Here is a 24641-nt window from a genome sequence, read left to right on the forward strand (position 1 = left end):
AGATTATCATTTTCAGTGAAAAGGCTTGTAACTAAACCAATTCTCTCGAAAAATTATGAAAATAAGACAATATGAAATTGTATGTATATTTCAGATCAGATATTTTGTTTTTTAAATTTACGATTGTGGTTTCGAAAAAACTTTAATTTAATCAGTGTTGTTATCGACATAATTATTAACAAACGATAGACTATGTCACGTATATAAATCATACATGTAGAAGAGTTACTATTCTATTGCTCCTACTTCACCAGTTTCACACATCTTATCCTAGTAAGATACCTTTGGAAACATTTCCACTTCTTCATAGCATGCTATTTTAACATCTTTATCACACAAAACGCATGAGATTGAAAGACGATGAGTAAATAAAAATGATTTAAGACTTAGTGTTTTAATTATACAACCTTTAAAACATTCTAATAGACACTTGATAAGAACCAATATTAATAATAATTACAGATGAAATAAACAAACAACAAACTAAATAATATTTGCATTTTACAGATTTTAAAAAACAATCAGAGTGTATAGTTCAATCGTTAAAATGATGTAAAAACAACAACATTTTAACAATAGAACTATACACTCTGATTAGTTTTAAAATCTGTAAGGTAATAAGGTAACTAAGGTAAAATGAACAAAAAGCACATTATAGTTATTGTTTGCAAACATTTACTTATATCGCTTAAAAGATATTTAACATGTGATACAAAGCACGTGATCATTTTGCTTTTTATCCAAGACTGATCTCAGGTCAATCGTGTCTTTCATAGACTATTTTCTGGTACTGGTACGTACCTGCCGTATTTTAAATACCAATATTAATTTTGTTTAATCATGTCCTTTAATTGGTAATTTTTGTTTCTTCCCGGTTATTTTGATCTCATATAATTACAAATTATATACTAAAGGTTTAATGTTCAGTCTTCTTGTGTTTCAGAAGAAGTCACCGTTTAAGGGAACACCGTTCTTTCTTATCAATGATGACGTTTATGATAAATCAAAAACTAATGCTCCTTCCTAGTCAGTTGACATATTCTTAATGAATTGCAAAATATGGATAGTAATGCTAATAGTAAAGCAAAATCAGTGAATTATATAATAAAATGTATAACAATGGTTTGATGACAATAAATATGTGACAACACCGTATATATCCTCAATTTGTAAGCATGTCACAATAACGACAGCATTCAGCGTCGTTTGAAGATGAACAACAACGACAAAATACGTTTAAAAAAGACGTGTATCCTTGTGCCGAGTTTTCGGTTTGTTGTCCCGAGTTTTCGGTTTGTTCTGATTCAGTTTCGCTAGTGCAAGATAAACAACAGAGTGGATCATTGTCATTTTTACAGCATACACAGCTGTTGGCTTCTTCTGACACAGGTTCCAAAATATTTTGACTTCGTTTACCTTGGTGCATTCTATATCGCCAATTTAACCCTTCCCATCCACGCTTTAATTGTTCCAAAGTACCTGGATACATAACTCTGCGACTAATTAAACCTATACCCTCCCACGCTCGTTTTGTTGGACGCACACTGGCTTTCATCCAAGGCATATCCCATGCTTCCCAGCCTCTTTTGACTGGTAAAATATTTGAGTTCACGTTACTTCTAGTGTTCTGTGAGGTGAGTAGTGCATCCAAGTAACTTGTAGCCTCATTTCGAAAGGACTCGACCAAGGTCACTGAAATATAAATTCAAAGAATATTTGAATTCATTTACAAAATTCAAATCGAATAAACAGTCTTTTTTTTTAAACTACAGTGTGATGAACGGTTCCTTATATTTGTTATAACATCTTCCTACACATTAGTCAGTCAATGAATATTTGTAACTTAAATCAAATCAAACCAATTTTAATGTAATTAAACATTTACAGCATATAAAATACCAAACTCCATAAAATTTGAAAGACTCGAATTCCGGAACGTTCGATTTATATTAACCGCAAATTCGGGTCTGCTAAATTTTACGGAGTTTGATATTTTATACTCTCCGGAAGTGAAGAATCTTGGGAAATCAGGAACCATTTTGAAATCGAAGTAGATCATTGCACACCTCAAATGGAATCGTAACTTATTTTATCATTACTTTGGGATATTTCTGGAAATATTTTGCACCAACAAACACACAAAAGGTAAAACTGTGTATCAATGCAAACATTTCTAGCAGTCAATAAAGATTTCATGGCAAAATTGGGTCTCAAAGTTCCGCCGTAAATTCTCTCTCCAAGTCCAGACGGAAAAAATGGCTTCAGCGTTATGATGTCGTAGGAAGGCGTCACAGAAAAAAAAGCCTTTCAAGACGTCATAATTGTTTGGACTAGGGGAATGCATTAGATGTTCATCTCAAAACCTGTAAAGTGATCGAATATGAATCTTATTTTATTCTGAATTGCAAGGTTAACAAGAATATTAGACAAAATCTATGTAATGATATATAATTAGATGCCATCTAATTGTATATCATCGGATAGATTTTGTCTGATATCTAATTGTATATCATTAAATAGATTTTGTCTGATATTCTGGTTAACCTTACAATTCAGAATAAAATGAGATTCATATTCGACAACTTTACAGGTTTTGCACAGTCTTTATTCTCGAGGAACTTTAATATAACGACAATTTTCAATTTCAAGACATTGGTCACTTATACGAAGTTTTGTAAAAATATTCCTGATAGAAATATCATTTAACAATATGTAAAAATTTTCTTTAAGTGAAGGTTTTAATTTTTTATACAGAAATTCTGATTTAAAAGCTTAACATCTGTAATATTCTTACAGTTGGCCACTTTGTCTTCAAGGTTATTGTCTGGTAAGACATTCTTAGCATATATGAATACAAGAATATACACCTTGTAAATCGAGGGATTTCGAAAGTTCAAAGGCCTTTCTCAATAATGGGTTAAATGATCCATATTTAGTCTAGCAAGATATAAATAGATTGGGTTGTAATTTAGTTTTTGGTATAATTGATGTGCTTCGATGCAAAGTTTGACAAAAACATGTAAAATTTGCAATTTGGTATAAAAATACCTTCAACAGCAACATGTAGCGCTGATAAACTTTTTGGTTTTATGGAAATATGTAAAATATGAAACACTATTTTAAGTATATGATATAGACTCTTTTATTTTCAATTTCTAGTAGTATTTCATAACTTTTGAGACATTCACTTTGTGAATGAAACAATTCATGAAATATTGGTGCTACTTAAAAAGATCACCTTTTTGTGAATAATATAAAGCTTAATATTAGCCGAAGGGCGAGCACTCGTTGGAAAAATTTCTAAAATTCATAATCTTAAGAACTTCGAAATATAAAGACATTTGAAAAACTGTATACATCTTGTATCGTGCCGATTTTAGATTATGACTCCTAAGTCTGGGGGTATAAAGACTATGCATGTGTTAATTTGGTGCAAAACATAGCCAACCGTTATTTCTTTGGTGTTCATAAATCTGCACCGGAAGTTGTTAAACATGGCGATGTTGGAGGGCTGCCATGTAAAGAAAGACACTGGTACAATATAATCAGACCTTGGAATAAGCTCATCGGAATGGACGATATACGCTTATGTAAACACGTTTTCAACTGGGACTTTGAACGTTGTTTGAACAATTGGTTATCAGATGTGAAACACATTTTGATACAAATTGACATGGAGGAATATTTCCACCAAACCCAGATTTGTGATCTTTCACTTGTAAAAGACAGACTTCATATGTTGTGTTCCACTGAATGAGAAAAATTCTATTACAAACTTTCCAAAATTGCGAACATATAAAACATTTAAATCAGAACATAAATGTGAAACCTATGTTGGATTGAACCTCACTCGTGCTGAACGTTCTATACTGGCACAATTTAGATGCGGCATACTTCCTTTGAGGACTGGAACAGGACGGTTCGTTTGAGAAGCAGAAGCTGGTCGTATTTACAAAATGGGTGACTCAAACTGTGTTGAAATTGAACGCCACTTTCTAATGGACTGTACTTTTTACCGAGATTTTAAAAATTTAACTTATACCGAATCTTTAACACTTTTTTGAAATTCTCTCTAAAGATGAAAATTTTCAATTTGCTTATCTGCAAATATCCTAGAAAAACTGCTATTTTTTTTAACAATGCGTTTAAGTAAAGATTTTTTTATATAAGAACGACCAAACTTAAATTCTTATTTTGTCCGCCGTTTTCTTTTTATATGTATAAATGTTTAAAGTGACCTATAGGTGCAAAGGGCAGGGTTTTGATACATGTAATAACAACCGTTTATTGATATATAATTGTTTAATATTGTAAAACACATGTCATCATAAAAACAAACGATTTGGTATTGGTATTATATTACAAGAAAAACATTGACTGTATGCTTTTAATATTCGTGTCTAAGTCTGTTATGAAACATTTCGTATAGAGAAGAACATGAGATCTGGAACTATCTAACCTAAATTAATAGTGGTAATGCGATAAAAAACATATAATAGGGAAAATAAATAACCTCCATCTATTTTATACCTCAGATTATTACCTTTCTGCGTCTGTTGTGTTTTATGTACTATTATTTGTCTGTTGGTCTTTTTCTTTTTTAGCCATGGCGTTCTCAGTTTATTTTTCGACTTATGAGTTTGAATGTGCATTTGGTATCTTTCGCCTCTCTTTTGGGAATGGGAACAAAATAAACGTTTTATACAAATTTCTGTGGACACGAAATGGTTCTTGAAAAACCTTCAATGGGTAGCCTCCCAAATTGTTGTGAGGTCATGGAAGTACTATATTGTAGTCAAATATACTAGTAGTACTACCATGATGAAGCCAAATATATAAAACTTTTCAGATATTCAAAACCAAAGAGGGCCGAAAAAGAAGTATTTCAACTTTGACTGAAGGAATGGGAACCATATTGTTTGTACAGCAACATACGTGTAATTTATAAATACATATTTATCGCCAAATATAAAATTCAAATATTACTAATTGTCAAGCACTGGTTTCTGAAGGGCGGAATGTAATATCAGGCCCTGACAGTCCACCAGCATTAGTAATATCAACCTGGTAAAGTAAAATGAACGGTAGGCGTTAGCAGGAATAACTTAACTATTAATTGATTTCCTTCTTTAGTCGGAATACTGTTTTGCATTTACATTAATATAGTATCATCGTATATGAAACAGAATGCAAGTCTGCACATAAAGAATGCATAAAAGATCCATAAGATGTACAGTATTTGCTTTTCTTTGGAAGCCATAATATTAACCATCATTGTCAGGTATTGGCAATAATTGTGTATAAGTTCAAGACCATTTGAATTCTTTGAACAAAGATGTAGGTAGACAATTCTCAACTTTATTTCGGGGGGTTGAAATTTCCCAATAATGCTTATAACAGACCTTCTTTAAAGGAGAAATTTATGTAAAAGAAAAGACAATATATGCGTTGACCTTCTCTTGTCCATACAGACACACTAGACTATAATCATGCCAGTTGTCAGAATATATATTCATGACAAATTCTTAGTTTTGAATAAATACTGACTAATGAACCGACTAATGAGATCATCTGTCATTTGAAATCAACTAATTATACGTCATCAAAACAGTTGACCAAAATATATCTGACCGCCACATGAAAATTCACAGATTTACTGAATGGTGTTAAAAATATGTCTACGATTCTTAAATGATTTTTCATAATTATTTTATCCAAAGTTATCTAATTTATTCATTCGTTGCATATTCTTCAGCTCCTATGATTATCTTTAAACCTAGAGACGCCTCTACAGTCTGAAGAGGGATAAATAATAAAACACAAAAGATCACGATAAGGATCTGTAAATATCCGACGGGAAAAATAAATAAATGTAATCTGAAGAAAATTGTTTGTCGTTGATAATTGGAGATATTATATTCATCGATAACAAAGTGGTGGTGAACTTTAGATTCGGGAAAATATTATATCAGATTTTATTTTCTTCATTACAATCCTGGAGTTTTTATTTTCTCGTTACAAGCCTCATTCAAACACCAAAATATGTAATTGAAAATATAATCTGGTATAAGAGATCAAGAAAACGCAAAACTCTAAGGAACGAATGTTTTAAAGCAAGACAATGAGGAGACGTTTCTTATAAATTCTGTATCTAAGTCGTTAAATGGGAGGCGAAAGATATCAAACGGATATTCAAACTCATAAATCGAAAACAAACTGACAATGCCATGGCAAACAACGAAAAACGATGAAAAGGAAAACAGTGCAAAAACACAACATAGAAAACTAAAGAATGAGCGACACGAACCCGACCAAAAACAGGGGGTGACCTCAGGTGCTTCGGAAGGGTAAGCAGATCCTGCTCCACGTGGGGCACCCGTTAAAATATGAATATGAAGCAAACAGTCTGTGCAGAATACGTCGATACTTTTGCTACAGGACCAGAATCAAAGTCAGACACTACAAATAATCCAAGATAACTACAATCTATATATAATGCAAAATCTTCATGAAAGAATTCGCCGTTTCAGAAACTATTGCATTCTAGGCAATATTTCCAAATGCGTTCACAAAAACGTTTTGATTGGCTTACAACGTCCAAAACATTGGGAATTCTACCGATGGCGTGACGTTATTTTCTTTACAATGAAATTACCAACAATTCCTTAGATTTCAAAAACGTTCCATCAACTGGCAGACTTTTTTTTGCACGAACGAAATAAGGAGATGTGATATAATAGCAAATGAGACAACTATCCTTTAAACCATAGCACAGAATTGTGAACAACATGTATATTTCAACGGTCATTACATGTGAACTGTTAACCATTTCATATTCTATTTTCGTATTTTGTATTTTGCCTCTTTGTATGATTTAGAAAAGTTTTGAATCAATTTAGTAGAGACGTCCAGAGATCTTCCATTTTTTATATACATGTACAGATCTGCACATGAGGTGAGACTTTAATTTAGTATTTGTATTTGTCTTGTCTTGTCTTATGCTGAAACATAAGCCATCTGAATTTATTTCACTATACTAAAAGATGCAAAAACAAACTATTTTTAACAGTACTTTAATTAAATGAAATGAATATCTCTTAATTATCGAAAAAAATTCTTTGAAGAGAATAGGGGGCTGCTATCAAATATTATACAGCTCATTGTTTTACATGATTCAACAAACTTTAAAATTTGTCATCTAAAATTATTTGGATTTTATAGCTTTAACTATAACATTTCATTTATTTCACATTAAAATTATGTTTCGTTATGTTAGTTTTATCAGTTTAATGGGATTCATTTTATAATGTTAAAATATCAAATGACAAAGTATACCATTTACATGTTGAATTTGCTTTCTTGGAGAAATTAAGTAGATTTTTTTTATTTGTTTAAATACCCTTTAGCTTCAGACGTAGTTTTTCCTTTTGGCTATGTAAATTCGTCGCATAGTTTTGTATATACATTTATATATTTGTAGCTTTAGGAAAATAGGTTTCCTTTAATGTATTAAAAAACAATAAAACTGAAACTGAAAAAGGATAAAACAAAAATAATTCTGTTTTTTATATACACGTTGTTGTTTACTAAAAAACAAATATGATTTACCGAAAAGAATGACATAAGTTTCGTGAAACAAAACTGCTTCTTTGAAAGAGTTTAAAATTCAATATATATAATTAAACTAGTCCGCCGTTCAATCTAAAATCTCCACTTCGAAGCGTTAAGCGAACACAACAGATGTCCGGTTAATATATATTACTTGAAAAAAACAAACTGAAAAATCCCTCTTGCTAAAGCCACTGCTGTGAAAAATTATTAACAAAAATACCGAACTCCAAGGTAAGTTCAAAAAGAGCGGAAGTCAATAAAACCTTACAAAGTCAAACGCTCGAATATGAAGTTCAATGTTAAAATATCCAAATCAAGAAAGTTTTTGAAATGTTATATACATTTTGTATCTAATAGTAACACTGTTTGTTAATCAGCATATTAGTTGCAAATGTATAAGGAAAAGTACAGGTGTAACGAGGGGAAACTCGGTAGCCGTGTGGTCTAAATAGTGCATCTACTGTATCACAAGCCTGTCAAAACTGAGATTGTAAGTTCGAACCCCGAACGTAGCAATGAGTTCGACTCCAAATATAGCTTATAGTCCTGATAGTTGAGTTAAACACCAACAATTAATCAATCAGATGTAATGGGATACTGCATGAGTGAATAATCCAAATAAATGAATTGATTTCACAAAAGGCCAGGACAGCAAAATCAAATTAAACCAGAAACAGTAAGGACACTTCAAGTAATTAGACTGTTGATTTGCCACGTGTGCACCCTCTATCAAACAAAACTCGAAACTTTCCGCCTTAGTGACCATCATAATGCATGAACTGTAGTGGGCCTCTGGTTTAAATAAAAAAAAATATTTAAAAAAAACAAGTTAACTAAGTACTGTCAACATGTTCAAATAAGAGGCGGAAGATACCAAGGGGACATTCAGAACTCATAAACCTAAAAGAAATGTCAAGGCGTGAAAACAAACGAACAGATATACGAGTCCACAAAACACTATAAGAAATTTATTATCAAGTTTCAATCTTTGAAATTTTCGGAGTTATTGACTCAATCATTTAAATTTCCCCTTCAGAGCCCATAAACAGTGCCAGTTGGCCTCTGGTTTAAATAGTAAACACTTGAGGATAACAGTTTATATAACACATTATCCATGGATTTATCACTCTTAGTATTGGAGACTAAGCCTGCATTAGGTTATTGTATCATGCAATATATCAATTGTATTTTTCTGAAAAGTGTAAATATAGATATAAAAAATCACCACACAAATCTTTGTATCCATCAGATAACAAACACTTGACCAATTTCTGTAAATAAAAAATATTGAAACCACAGCTAAGGATACTGATCCAACATCGTGCCAAATATAAAGTTATAATCCTTTATTGCTGCTAAGATAGTACGAGTTAAGAAGCAGGAAGTAAAAAAGAACAGAGCAATACCAATAAAATGTCCAAATATCGTTTTGGACACTAATTAACAAATGAAACACGGAAGACGTTGTCCAAATGTGCGAGTAAATTGGATGACAGTTAAACCTTGTAAATAATTTAGAAACATGAATAAAAGTTATAAAAACTTGTGTAATTACTGTCTAGTAAGTCTTTTGGTGTTTTTGTAAATTACATGGTCATGTTGTTAAAATACACATTGAGACATGATTTTGTGCTATTAAGGTTTCACTTTTGTTGATTAATTATTAAATTCAACATGTACTATTCAAAAATTTAGAAGATGAGAAAAGAAAATGTTCGTGGAAATTACGAGAATTATAACAATTATGCTTAAAAATTTACCATGCATAACTCAACGTATTGCACAATTGAAATGAAAGATTTTCATGCTGATAACATACATCTACGTATGAATAAATGCTTTTTTGTGCAAATGATAAAAGTGATAATATAAGCTCATCATGTATTACACAATCAAAGTCATGGGATTCTTTTTGATACTGAAAACACAAAAGTGTCTGGTCATAACAAATATTTCACTTTAATTTTCTCTTTCTATTTTTTTTTCTGTTCATTGAGTAGAAATTCAAAATGTCCCCTAGGCAATTTTAAAATTATCTGTGCCTTTATCATTATCTCTGTACCGATGTTATGCTTGGCTTTATGAGAATAAAGATATATATAACAAGTAGCATCCACGGTTTCATCACTTCGAGATTGCAATAATACTATGGTTGTAATTTCTTTATGTTGTATTTAAGATATCTCTGAACTATAATCCTGACAAGGTGATTTGTCTAAATATGGGGGAAAAATCGAAACCACAAATCAACTTATTTCGGTAGTAAATCAATTGTCTTTCAGACACGTGTAAATTCGTATTGGACAACGTTTGAAGACGATTCAAAGCAAAAGTGATAGAAACATGTTCAACTTTGCAATTTTGTGTAATAATTGTCTTCAACAACAAAGTGTAGTGTTTTTGAAGGGGAAAACACAATATAAAAATAAGGAGATGAGGTATGATTGCCATTAAGACAACTATCCACCAAAGTACAAATAAAGTGGATGTAAGCAATTATATGCAACCGTACAGCCTTCAACAATGAGAAAACCCATACCGTATATTCGGCTTTAAAAGGCTCCGACATGAAAAATATGAAACAATTCAATTTAGAAAACTAACGGCCTAATTTATAACAAAACAATTAACGAAAAACAAATATGACAGACATGAACCAACGACAACCACTGAACTACAGGCTCCTGACTTGGGACAGGCACGTAAAGAATGAGGCGGGGGTAAACATGTTTGTGAGTGCTCAACCCTCCCCTAACCTGGGACAGTGGTGTAACAGAACAATATAAGAACAAACTAAAAAAATCAGTTGAAAAAGGCTTAACTCATTAGATAGATATAAAGCAGAAAATTAAAAATAAACACAGTCAGGACGTGACGGGGTATTTATCCATCCCTCATCCTTAACAACAAAAAGAACACTAGGTACAGATCTGAGAGTACTCGCAGTTACTGACAGCTAGCTGACGTCCGAAATTAATTTACACATAACTTTAATAAATTTTAGATGTTGTTAAAATGTTAAGAGGTGTTAGTAATTTGAAACAAATGGTACGAAGCAATTAATCATATTTTTAATTTTGATCATTCAATGAACTTTATTTCGAACATAAACAGCCATTCTCATAAATGAGTTAATTGGTTTGTTAAGTGGAAAAAATTAATATGTCGAGAATTCAGAAATGCCTTTAAAATTTCCACTCTAGAAGATTAAACTCAATAAAGAAAAACAAACAAAATTGATAGTTTCGTGATATCGATACCAATGCATTATAACTGGTAAACTGTAATCAAAAATTCATAAAGAGTTGCAGAACAAATTGAAGCAATTATCATATTTCCGCCATGGTAGGCGTTGTCGGATTCATGAAAACCTTGGTTTTAATTTGTATCACATCGTCTAATATTCCTTTTGACAGTCAAATATATGTCAAGGAAAAACTAAATAGCGAAGAAGACATCAAGGCGAGTGTAAACTTTACTTACACGTCAACAATAAACAACCAAACAAAGGAAAAGGAGTAAAAGACTGTCATGAGCAGAACAACGGATGCAACTATTCGGGCATGAAATGGTTACCCATTCCCACTTTCATCTTGTTATATAGTTTTCTATGTTGTATGTTTCTCATAATTTTTTATCTAATATCTAATTCTGACTTGCTTATTTCGGTTATTGTCATGTCTATTGTTTGTTCATATCAACTATATATTTCCATCTTTATCGTACTTTTCGGATTTATATGTACCAGTGATTTTTAATTTGGTAATGAATTAGGAATAGGAAAAGGGCAGGAATCTGCATGATGTTCAGTAGTTGTCGTTTGTTGATGTGGTTCATGAGTGTTTCTCGTTTCTCGTTTTTTATATAGATTAGACCGTTGGTTTTCCCGTTTGAATGGTTTTACACTAGTAATTTTGGGGCCCTTTATAGCTTGCTGTTCTGTGTGAGCCAATGCTCCGTGTTGAAGACCGTACTTTGACCTATAATGGTTTACTTTTATAAATTTTGACTTGGATGGAGAGTTGTCTCATTGGCACATGTATCTTTTTACTATTCCACTGTAGTACTAGTTTGATGCCGTATAACAAATGAAAATAACACTTTTGTTAATTTTGTTTGTCATAAGCTCCTGTCTGGATTTACATTCATTTTGAACATTCAAACCTAAACATTTGAAAGCCAGGGTTATATAACTACTTTTATACGTAAGGACCTATATAATAGAAAAAGAAAATAGAATATAAAATAACTATTTAGAGAAAAAAAAACGCAAACTATAAATCATTTCCCATGTTCCGACGACAAGTTGTTGTAAGAACATGGTACCTTGTTTATATTTCTAAAAATAACCCGGTTTGGGAATTTACGCAAATATGAGTCACGCATTATGTGCATAAATAAACAATGAACATGTATTGTTATAAATATATTTAAGTTTTTTTTTTTGCATCTTCTTCTTTTATAAAAAATAATAAAAATGTATTTATTTCAATTACCTAAAATCTTTAATTTTGCATACTATGCAGAAAATAATATAGATCCGCAGATAATCATGTAACAATCTCAAACCCATATCATATAAAGGACCGGCTTAGTGCCGGCACATAACACAGGATATGGGGTATCTATCCATGACACAAAATTAGTACATGCTCAGCAAAAACACACAAAAGCAAAGGAACAGCGCTTTTATTGCTGTTCTTCATCTGCACTTTATGACTGAAAGGGACATATAAAGAAAGACAAAGTATGACATCAAATGATTAAAACAAAGACAGTAATTTTTAACATTCGTAACGGATGACCGTAGAGGAGAAATTTATCAAATGTATAATTTTAATGAGTCAAATGACTCTATTTAGAACATAACCATATATTCTCATGATTTGTGAATTGGTTTGTTGAGTGGAAAAATATTAATACATAGAGAATTCAGAAATGCCTAAAAAAGAAAAAAACAAACAAAATTTATACATTTTCGTGATATCGATGCCAATGCAATATAAAAACTGTAATAAAAAATTTAAAAAAAAGTTCAGAACACAATGAAGCGATTGTCATATTTCGCCGTGGTAGCGTTGTCTGATTCATGAAAATCTTGATTTTAATTTGTCTCGCATCGCCTAACATACCACTTGACAATCAAGAATATGTGAAGGAAAAACTAAATTACTAATGAGATACAAAACCGAGCGTAAAGTTTATACTTTATCACCAAATAACCAAAAAAAGGAAAATGACGAAAAGACAAACAACAGTCCACAGAGGTAAACTAACATAGGACTCAACAAATAAGCATACTATTAAAACAGACTTGCATTTTAGACTAACTAGTCTTTTCTTTTCGTATTTTTATTACTGCACGAATTTTGATTGTCTTTCACCGATTGTACCTAAAAAAGTTAAGAGATACAAAATCAATTCTCAGTTTTATATTCTGAACTGAATTCATCGAAGTATTTTGAAGAAGGAGTGTTTAAGTAAAGTACGTTGTAGTGTTTAGACTGATAATCGAAATCTTATCGTTCTCAAAACTGAAAATACAATGCATGTAGGATATGTTTACCCTTTCACAACACCTGATAACACTATCGACTCTTGTGGGAATAGAAATAACTTAAATATTTAATTTCTAAGTGTTCTCATAAATTACATCAATGTCATTGTGTCTTCTATCTGTTTCATTATTTTCTGCTTAATGATTGGTTTTAATTCACAAACAAGAATGCGTCCATAGTACACGGATGCCCCACTCGCACTATCATTTTCTATGTTCAGTGAAGCGTAAAATTGGGGGTAAACACTCTAATTTGGCATTAAAATGAGAAAGATTATATCATAGGAAACATGTGTACCAAGTTTCAAGTTGATGGGACTTCAACTTCATCAAAAACTATCTTGACCAAAATCTTTAACCTGAAGCGGGACAGACGGACGAACGGACGAACGGACGGACGAACGGACGGACGAACCAACGGACGCACAGACCAGAAAACATAACACCCCTACTACTATCGTAGGTGGGGCATAAAAACTTTTAATGTAAAAGGAACACGGATGGCACCAATTTATTACAGCTACAATATTCCTGACTTGTTTGAGACCCGGTAAAAAAGTTAGAAGAATCGATGTCAATTTAATACGACTATAATCTGAATTGTAATAGTCATGAGCAGTACGGTTACTCTTTCCCTCACACATTGTTGTCAATATAATGGAATTCTGTACGACTGTCATACAAGTGAGAGGTTTAGCTAGGTATAAAACCAGGTTTAATCCACCATTTTCTACATAAGGAAATGCCTGTTCCAAGTCAGGAATATGACAGTTGTTTTCCATTCGTTTGATGTATTTGAGCTTTTGATTTTGCCATTCGTAGAGGGACTTTCCGTTTTGAATTTTCCTTGGAGTTCGGTATTTTTGTTACTTTTCCCCACATTCATCTAATATGAATAGTTTACTAAATTGTTTTTTTTTTCTGATAATTTGTTGTTGAATGCTAACTGCTTCTTTCGGTTACTGTCCTGTCTATTATTTGTTCATATCAACTATTCACATTTTCATTATAAAACTTTCAGATTTGGTCGTGCTTTTAAGATTTATATGCACCGGAGATTTTTTTAATTGGGAATGAATTAGGGTTAGAAAAATTACATAGTTCTACCGTAATCCTTATTATATTGATGCTGTATAACAAATGAAAATAAAAATTTATAAAGTTAGTGTGTCCTAAGCTCTTTTCTGGATTAAGGATGTTCGCTCCTCTTGTTTATGACTTTTTGTCAGATATTCGAAATCCTCTGGATTTATCCATGAAGTGCCTATAAAAATATTGCCCAATAACCCCTACTTTTCATTTTATAATTTTATTACATATAGTTGAAAAAAGCCATATTTGAAAATCTTATAAAATTCTTGTTATTTTTTTTTATAGTTTTTGAAAGACAAAAGATGCCAATGTTAAATGTATGAAAAATCTACAGAGAATCAGTTCCCGCCAAATTTTCAATGGCTATAATCTCGAAAAAAAGGACACGGACCCTTCAATTTTTCTTCGCTTTTAGTTCCATTAAATATATGCTATCAATTTATAACAGCCTTTAAAAAAGCTTGTTATTTTTTAAAACAGAGTAGAGAACATCCTTAAGCTTCATTAGTAACACTCAAACCTCAACATTTGAAAGACAGGGATGTATAACTACTTGTATACATGAGGATCTATATGGATGAACAGGACTTTATGACATGAAATGATATCAACAATGATTTAACATTTATACATTCGTAACGGATCACCGTAGAAAAGCAATTAATCAAATTTATAAGTTTGAGTTCAATAACTTTATTTCGAACATAACCAGTCATTCTCATGATTGCTTAATTGGTTTGTTACGTGGCACAAATTAATACATCGAGAATCCAGAAATGCCGAAAACAATTTCCACTCTAGAAGTTAAAATTTAAAAAACAAAAAAACAAACAAAAATTATACAGTTTCATGATATCGATTCTAATGCATTATAACTTGTAGACACTGATATGAAAGTTCAAAAAAAAACTCCGGATCAAATTGAAGCAATTGTCATATTTTCGCCGTGGTTGTCTCATTCATAAAAACCTTGGTTTGAATTTGTATTGCATCGCCTAACGTTCCACTTGACAGTCGAATATATGTCAAGGAAAAACTAAATAACTAAGAAAATACCAATGCGGTTTTGAAATTTACACGTCAACACCATACAACAAACAACAAACCAAAGGAAAATGTAAAATAGCAAAAATACCGAACTCCAAGGAAAATTCAAAATGGAATGTCCTTTATCAAATGGCAAATTCAAAAAGCCCAAACACATCAAACGAATGGAAACAACTGCCATATTCCTGACTCGGTACAGGCATTTCCTTATGTAGAAAATGGTGGAATAAACCTGGTTCTACAGCTAGCTAAACCTCTCACTTGTATGACAGTCGCATAGAATTCTATTATATTGACAACAATAAGTGAGCAATACAAAAAGACATGATAGGTAAAATTGTCAAAAATTGGGGCACAGCAGTCAACATTGTGTTATAATCCTAATCACTATAAAACAAATAACTATTTCAAGAAAGAAAAAAGGACGATAAGACAAACAACAGTTCACAGATATAAACTATCGTAGGAAATCAACATATAAGAATGTTACTCAAACAGAGTTGCATTTGAGACTTACTAGTGAAACCTTACTTCTTTTTACTACATACTGATTTTAGTTGTTTTCGCAAAAAATTGAAAACAACACGTATACTAATTTCATGCGTCCGAAGCGCTTTTCTGGATTTACCTTCATCAGGAACGCTCAAAGCCAAACATTTGAAATCCGAGGATGTATAAGTACCGAAACAGTTGAAGAGCTATATGACAAAAATACCTAAAAAAAATATAGCCAAATTCATCTAAGGTCAACTTTGCCTGAGGGAGTTGAAACCTTAGTTTCTTTAGAATTTCGAAATTTCTGAACGGACAATTTTAGAAAGGTATGTTATAAATCATGTCAGTACCGAAGTACTGACTACTGAGCTGATGATACCCTCGGGGACTGATAGTCCACCAGCAGAGGTATCGACCCAGTGCTGTAAAAAATTGAAATTGTCCCCCCCCCCTAAAAAAACAACCAATTAACAGATACGAAATCAATTCTCGGTTTTATATACTGAACTGAATGTATCGGTGTATTAGAATTACTGACCTATTTTTACTTTTGAAAGTAAACGTCTAATATCCGACGATGACGTCAAAACTTAAATCAACACAGCGAGAAGGTACTGTGTATTTTTTTAGAATCTACTTGTACGTCAAACTTAAGCGTCCTGAAATCCCAATTGTGTACACGTCATAGCACTGCCATATCGAGATGAAGTGTTTAGGTAAACGTTGTAGTGTTTAAAGTGATAATCGAACATAGTCGTACTCAAAACTCAAAATACAATGCATCTGGGATATGTTTATCCTTCTGCAACATCTGATAATACTATCGATTCTTGTGGGAGTATGAATTGCTTAAAATTTCAATTTTCAGTGCTCTCATAAATTATACCAATATCGTTGTATCTTCTATCTGTTTCATTACTTTCTGATTTATGTTTTGTGTTCATTCAGATAAATTTTAAATGGGATAAGAACAGAGATGATACCGACTTATTACAGCTATAACATTCCTGACTTGTTTGAGACCCTGGTAAAACAATAAGGAGAAACGATGTTGTAGTTCAATGCTGAATTGCTTATTTTGGTCAATGTCCTGTCTAGTATTTTTTCATATCAACTATTCATATTGATGTACAGGTGATTTTTAATTTGGTTATGCATTGGAGTTATATAAAGAACATCGACTAGTGCACTGTAGTACTAGTGTGATACCGTAAAAGCAATCAAAATAACACACTATGAATGGTATGCCTCCAAAGCACTTTTATGGATTTACCTCCATTTGGAACTCTCAAAGCCAAGTGTTGCCCATTGCCCATATAAAAGCGATGATACAAAGTAAGATACCAAGGAGATAAGAAATAAGTCTAAGGAGGACAGGAAACACTCAAACAAAATACGAAATGACAAACGGTAGTATAAAAAGCATTTATAATAAAAACATTAAGCAATACGTAATTTTAAGAGGTGATCCGAGCTCTTAGTGCACTATATTAGCAAAGAAAAAGTACTTAGTGTATCGTTAAGTGGTTATACTAAAATTGAAAGTATAAAAATAAATAGGTCTAAACAAACTGTATGAATTTGTATTGATGACTAAATACATGATGACGTCATAAGTGTACGACGTAAGATACAACAATATCGTGTTACGATAACGTATTCTTCTGTGCGTGATTTCCAACATAGTGTATTTTATTTTTTTATTACAAAAACCTCAGTGTTTCCAAAATTCAAAATTTTGTAAACATCAAAACAGAAATTGACCGTATCATTGATATTTTATGTCAACACAGGGTGTGACTACTGGGCTTGATATACTCTTGGGAACAAAACGTCCACCAGCAGTGGCATCGACACAGTGGTTGTAAAAAGTCATCAAAGATACCAGACTTATATTTTTTTACGCGAGACCTTTCGTCTAAGTAAGATAAGTACAATACAATTGCTACCACATAATCGCATAATGTTATTACAACCTTGGATCGATGCCTTTCCTGTTGGACTATTAGTCCCCGATGGTATCTTTAGCCCAGCAGTTCAGTACTTAGGTACTGGCACTAAAATACGGATAGCGTTTTGCCGAAACTCGCTGTTATTAAATTTCGGGAAATCATTTAAGATTTAGGAACGTATCTGCCTCATGTATAGCTCTGATTCCTTGTTGAGGTTTGGGTATATTTTTGATCCTTTTCGTTTTCATCAATACTCACTAACATCTGTATGATATTTTTGATTTATTTTTAAATTATGGCATCGAAAAGATGAAAAGATATTAATTGTTGAATTGCGCTTCTGGTGTATGGTTTAATTATATTTCTACAACTTGAACGATACTTCTGCCGGTGGACAGTTAGTCCCCGAGGGTATAACCAGTCGAGTAGCCCATTGCTTCGATTCTGGAATGAAAATAAGGATATTGTTATATTCCTTGTCTGTCTTTGGCTATACGTTTGGCTCTTTTCGATTACATCTGCTCCTCAATGTTTGTATTTGGTTTTGATTTTTCAAACATTTTAACCTTGAGCACCGATTATAAAATCACTTTTCGAAATGTGCATCTGGTGTAGTAAAATTAATACCGTTTAATGTTAACACTAGCGGGGCTGAATCTATCTACTTTTAATGAACAATTGACCTAACCCTACGGGTTAAATGGGGTTTTATTTATTCAATTTGTATATTTCTATAAGGTTATATTAACTGTTGTTTTATTTCATTTCTTTTTATTCTCCGTTTTCTTATTGTCATTGTGATGTCTTTTTTTTTCTCTCTCCTGCTTTTGTTTGATTACCTCCTTATTCTCTTCTCACGTTTTAAACAGATTTACCTTAAATGATTGGTTGCTGTTGAAAATCATTTAAGACAAAATCATCATGAAGTTCAACGTGAATTAGAGGGAGCAGTAGTTTACCAATGTTCAAAACTCACAAATCCATTTTGAAAACATGAACATAGAAAAAAGACCGAGGAATTTGCATGAACTCAAAACTGAGCAACATCCAGTGCGCAAATGGAATACATGTGACCTGTTATGCATGCAAGACGCACTATGCGAATTCAGACTCGCCCAAAAATAGTATGATAGGAAATAGGTTTTCCCAAAAAATAAGATTATTTTTATATTGTAGCAAAATTGTAATGACTTAATGGAAGACCTTTGAGCAGATCTTTATTTTTTCACAATCTACATCTGACCGACACTGCTGGTTGAAAGTACATAATCCCAACGGCTTTGACAGCCAGAACACGGTTGCGTATGAACATTTGCGTTATTGTCGTTTGAATAATGGTTTGACTTCGAAATATCCAAATTGTTTTTTTTTTTCGAAAACAGAAAGTAATGCCTCTCAAACTACTCTGTGTCTTTGTTAACGTCATGTGTGAACCCTTTTATACAGGGGGACATTCTGCCTGAATTCTTGTCTGTCTGAATTCTTGTCTGTCTGTCTGTCTAACTTACTGTAGATGTAGGTTACTGTGGGTATAATATCCTCGGGGACAAATTATCCTCCAGTCGTGACATCGACCAATGGTATTAAAAATAATACAATACACCTTATCGCTATTTGTCCGCCATTACTAGACATCACAAAGATTTCCGTAAAATGTTTACGTCACAATAGGAAATGTCTGACGCCACAAACGAAAAGTGATTGTTGTATGATGTCAATAGTTAAAGTGTCGCAAATTCTCAGGTCAAGTATCGGAGATTCTAAAATGGCGATAAGGTATATACTCATGAGAATGAAAGAACCCAAGAACTCATTAAGAATATTGTTGTTTTAATATTTTCCAGCTTACAATAAATTCAGTGCCCTTTTAGCACGAAAAAATTGATTCGTGAACTCTGACTTGACAAGACTGCGTCTAACCAGGAACAGTCTTACAGGAGAAATTCAAATGAAATGTTAGGTACTTGTATATGTTATAAGGTTTAAATGACAGAATGGATAAGTCTAAAAGGAAAGCAACATAAAAATGCCAACGTGCTGTACGCGAAGAGTATGAATGAAAACGTACAGTTCCTAAGCTTGGGTAAATATATTTCAACACGCAGTTTGTGGTGTTATATTGACAAATGGGAATACAATTTTGTTTATCAATACCAAATTCTGTCTGTAACACACTGGTTTAATTTCGGAATTTTATCGAGAATATCGAAAAGAATGTTCATTTGTGACCGATGGCTAACATAACTTAATCGTCTAATTCGTGTTGAAATTTCAGTCTTTACTAGTTGCATATTAAATATTATTTTAGTAGGCAGAAAATACTAAAGATTTTTACTACGATATGTTGCACAATTATAGAGCATTGCAAATAGCGCTCTTAAATGGCAACTGAAAAGGACTTTCAACCTCAGTTGAGAACTTATTTGTATATCGTTATAAATCACCAAATCACTACGTCTGAATTTTTAGCTTTAATTACTCATAAGAAAAACGATCAGTATAATTTCAATCAGACTTCCAACCTAAAATTATAACCTTTGGTATGTACTTTGTGGAATTTGCGAATACAATGACTGTGACAAATGGCTAATATTGTGTCTAATATGTATTTATGAATGTGATTAACTTATGGTCAACGTACAAAGACATTATGCAAATAACAAATGGACAACCTAACGGACACATCGTCTCAATGACTACTAATATGTGTGTGGTTGGTAGAATAAATTTAAGAGAATGATTATATACTTCATCTCATAGTAGGTTTTACGTGATTTATACAAATGTCAGCATTGAAAAGACATTAATCTACATGTTGTGACCGTCATTTCATATTTATTAAGTACAAAGTAGATGATACTGACTCCATATGCAAGGGTGAAGAAGCTTTATTCTACCACATTAGCAACATTATTGCACAAAATGTATTCCTTTGTTGGCAATACAATGTTTTATCGCTTAACAGCATCATATTCAATTGAGAGCTTATACCGATAAAAGATTCCATACTCGGTTTTGCAATACATTGATCTTATTCAATTTATACAGTTTAGGGATTGAATTTGAGAAACCTGTATAATCTTCCTTTTTGCTGAGTTAATAAATGTGTGTCTTTCTATTTTAAGCATTTCTTCAGATAGTTTGATATATACTTCTCGTATGATATAAGCTCCTTTTGTGACGTTAAAATAGAAGCATGACTCAAAGTAACTAAATTCTTCTTATCAAAACAAAGCAAAAAAAAAAAAATTGGTGAATAACTGCAGAAAAAAACATGTATTACTAGAAAGACAAAGCCATTTACATTAAAACCTTAATAACATTAATATATAAAATGATTGGAAGTGATTCAATTTGTATTAAATCTACGAGTGAAGTTTCAACTCGGTACAATCAAATGTTTAACAGTCCTATTTAGTTAGTACTATATTTCTATTTATAATCTTTTTGACACAGTAAAAACATTCATTTATGTACATGGTTCCTTATGTACGTATTTGTTTAATACGGCCCTCTATACTTTCAGACATGTCTTTCCGTACTGGGTATGAGTCATCATGTACTTTGTTACAACCTTAGATAAAGCCGACGAGGAAAGGCATTACTCGACTAACGAAAGCTATATTTTATATAGCCTAGTTGGTCGAGTGGTCTAGGGCGCTGGACACAGTGCAGGCGGTGTTGCCACGATGTAACAGATGCAGGAGTTTGAATCCCACTGAGGGAAGAACAAAAATTTGCTAACACAAATTTGCAGAACTTACATTGCTGGGCTAAATATCTGAGACGAAGTAAATATATATAGACCATGTGATTTCAAAAAAAATAATATGACCCTCGTGATAAATTGACAAAGGTGTTAATCACAGTCATCGTTACTTCATTTTCATACCAGTATTATAAAATTTAGAGTTTTCTCTGAACTGGCTGGTTCTCGGGAAAACTATTTAAACCCCGTCACATCTTCATGTGCCTCTTCCACAAATAACGGACAGGTACCAGTCTACAAAATCAGGTAACTCGTTACTGGTTGTCTTCAAGTTTTGTCTTTTAGGGAAAAAAAGTGTTTACAAAATTACCGAACTCCAAGGTAATTTCAAATATGGGGAAAGTCCATTAAACCTGAGAAAATGAAACGTTAATTTATACCAATTTTGTGTTACATTTCCATCAATAGTATGTGATTTTATTCACCGCTTTTATATACTCGGGTCGATTAAGAGATTAAAATGTTACACAAGTTTATGTCTATTGTTGATTTTTTGAAGGTTTTTTTCATTATAAATTTCATTCTGAAACCAATTTCCTTGTATTTCTGACTTTGAGTTGCCTGATTTTGTGTTCAACAGGCATACAGTATTGATAAAAATGTTCAAGTGTCCAGTGTTTATGAACTTGCTAATTAGCTTAAATGCTATGGCAAATTTATCAAGAAGTTACAAATATCACTGTAAAAATACTAATATTTCTGTATTTCCTGTATATCTCCATTTTATTCATAATGCTCTCTTACTATGCTTACGGTTGGTCGTAAGCAGCTATTCAAAAGATTTAACGTTAATTTACAAATGTCTTTTCATCTTTAAAATTATTACGGTTTCATAACTCATTGCTTTGATGTGTTCTTATAAAAGATCGAGAGGTAATCATCTAAAAAGCAAAGTCATTTATTGAAATCAGCCTTCTATATTACTATATTTATCTTAAATCGAGTTCAATTAAATGTCAGCTATTTTTTTATTTTATTCAAAAGTTTGAAATCAAAATATTTTTCATAAAATCAGAGAATATAGTACAGTTTCCTTAGGAAAGGAAAATATCTTCAATTGATTTCTATTTATAGAATTCATTTTTTTTTCTGTAATGACCAGCAAAAATATTAACATGTACTGTCGCATTCTTAATTTCAGTGTTTAAGTTAGTACATTTTTTACAATGGCTTCAAGATTTAGCGACACGCAAAAGTTGATTTGAAGGCACAAGAGTTTTGATATTGTCTTATGATTTGTGTATAATGACACAACTAAGGATAATTGTGGCCCTTTTATCGTTGCAAGGATATATGGTTTTAAGACAGTCTCATACTTGAAGAAATTAGAAACAATTTTTTGTTTATATCATATTACTGTCAACATTAACTTTCCATGTCCGCATATATATACATGTGAACAAAGTTAAATTTGAAATTTGAGACTTTTCTTAAATGTCGATGATGCTTCTACGATAAGCGCTAACGAGATGATTGATGTATGGCATTATCATACTTTGTTTTATGAAACATTCCGATTTTTGTCTTTAAATTCGGTGTTTTCTTTAGCAACATTAGGATGATTTTTAGACACATAGTATTAATAAGGACGGGTCGCAAATAAATACCACTTTACCACTCGACTTTAGACTATTATTTATTAAAAGACCATACAAATTAACTAAAAATAATATAAGAATCTTCAGAAAAGGATTACAAAATGGGCTTGCATCATTCATAGTCCTATGACAGTTTTTCTTTTATATAGAGAGATAAATAAATCATACTTACTTGTATGGAATAGGTAAAGGCAAACCAAGAAAAACATTGCACCCTTTCTTCTGAAAACGGAAACAAAAACTTCAATTTATCTAATGAATTTCTATTAAAGTTGGCAAATGCACTTTAAATTAACTTTCAATGGCGTCCTTAAATTATTGTTTTCGGGCGATAATGGAACAGTCTACGATTATTTTTATCTGACGATGTTATGATGTTACATATCAAATAACAAAAGATTATATATGAAATAAACATCCATTAAAGATATCATTTCAAAAATCCATATGTAATTCCTTAGACAGTTTTATAAATAAATGTTTATGGCCAAAGATACTCGTACTTATGCTCACTTACAAAATCCCTTTGAAAGCAGTTAATATTCAGTGTGTGAAAATCTTTAAGTATATTTGTAAAACAAGTTAAAATTGGTAAAAATAATTTAATAAATAACTGAATATTACATTATGATTTATATAAATATTAAATTGAGTTTATTAACAATGACTTGCTGATCTCTTATAAAAAAAAATACTTTATAGTAGTAAAAAAATTTAAAAAAAAACAATATTTCAAACTTGAAAAATTTAGTATTTACCTGCTAAAAACGTAAGTCCACATCTTCATTAGCTGGATGTTTTTATAATGAATGCTTGGTTCATTACTATCCTCATGTGTGGGGGATACCTGCAATTAGGTTGTCATTCCTGTCTGTAACGTCAAAAGATTCTCGCGCGATATTTAGTAGTCCTCTGTTCTCTGATATTTTTCTATCTGATATTGCGTTCCTGATATAAATGAATAATTTAATAATATTGGAGGAGTGACAAACGCGCTCACACATAATAAATCTAAAAATACACTGAATTTCTACTAGTTCTTCCTTTCGCTTCACCAGCTTTTTTCTATAATTTGATAAATGCGAAAGAAATGTAGGCAATTAATGGAATATTTAGTTTCGTATTAAATCAGTTAATATTTCATATTGAATAATGCTTTGTTTTATATCATTTTATTTCTAAAAGATGGAAAAGTTATCGATACCATACCTAGCCTTTTTGTGAACATATTTTAAGTTAATGTTTGCCTACGATTGTTGTCGTGACAATTGTTTTCCCATAGCCTGAATTATGTGTTTGCTTATAACACCTTATTGAAAGATTTTACCTTTATTAGAATTCGAAACGCAAATATTAAAGGTCGACATTGAAAAAATGTTTCAGAATTACTCTTGGAAAATGATAGTAAAACTCATTTCATAAATAAAGAATTCAATTAATGGCTAAACAATGAGATGAAGGCGATAAAAACACTGTTTAATATGATTTATTTGATTTTTATATCTTAATTTCCTTGTGGT

General features: G+C 31.8%; 1 long non-coding RNA gene across 1 annotated transcript; it reads right to left on the minus strand.

Annotated features, from left to right (window-relative positions):
• Nucleotides 1-594: 594 nt before the first annotated feature.
• Nucleotides 595-24045, minus strand: LOC127707885 (uncharacterized). The gene is made up of 3 exons (XR_007985068.1): nucleotides 23880-24045; nucleotides 23294-23343; nucleotides 595-1692 (listed from the first exon to the last, which is right to left on the minus strand). It is a non-coding gene; the product is annotated as an uncharacterized LOC127707885 (long non-coding RNA).
• Nucleotides 24046-24641: the final 596 nt, after the last annotated feature.

This window comes from Mytilus californianus, unplaced genomic scaffold (genome assembly GCF_021869535.1).
Source record: "Mytilus californianus isolate M0D057914Y unplaced genomic scaffold, xbMytCali1.0.p SCAF_7, whole genome shotgun sequence".
Taxonomy (NCBI): Eukaryota; Metazoa; Mollusca; class Bivalvia; order Mytilida; family Mytilidae; genus Mytilus; species Mytilus californianus.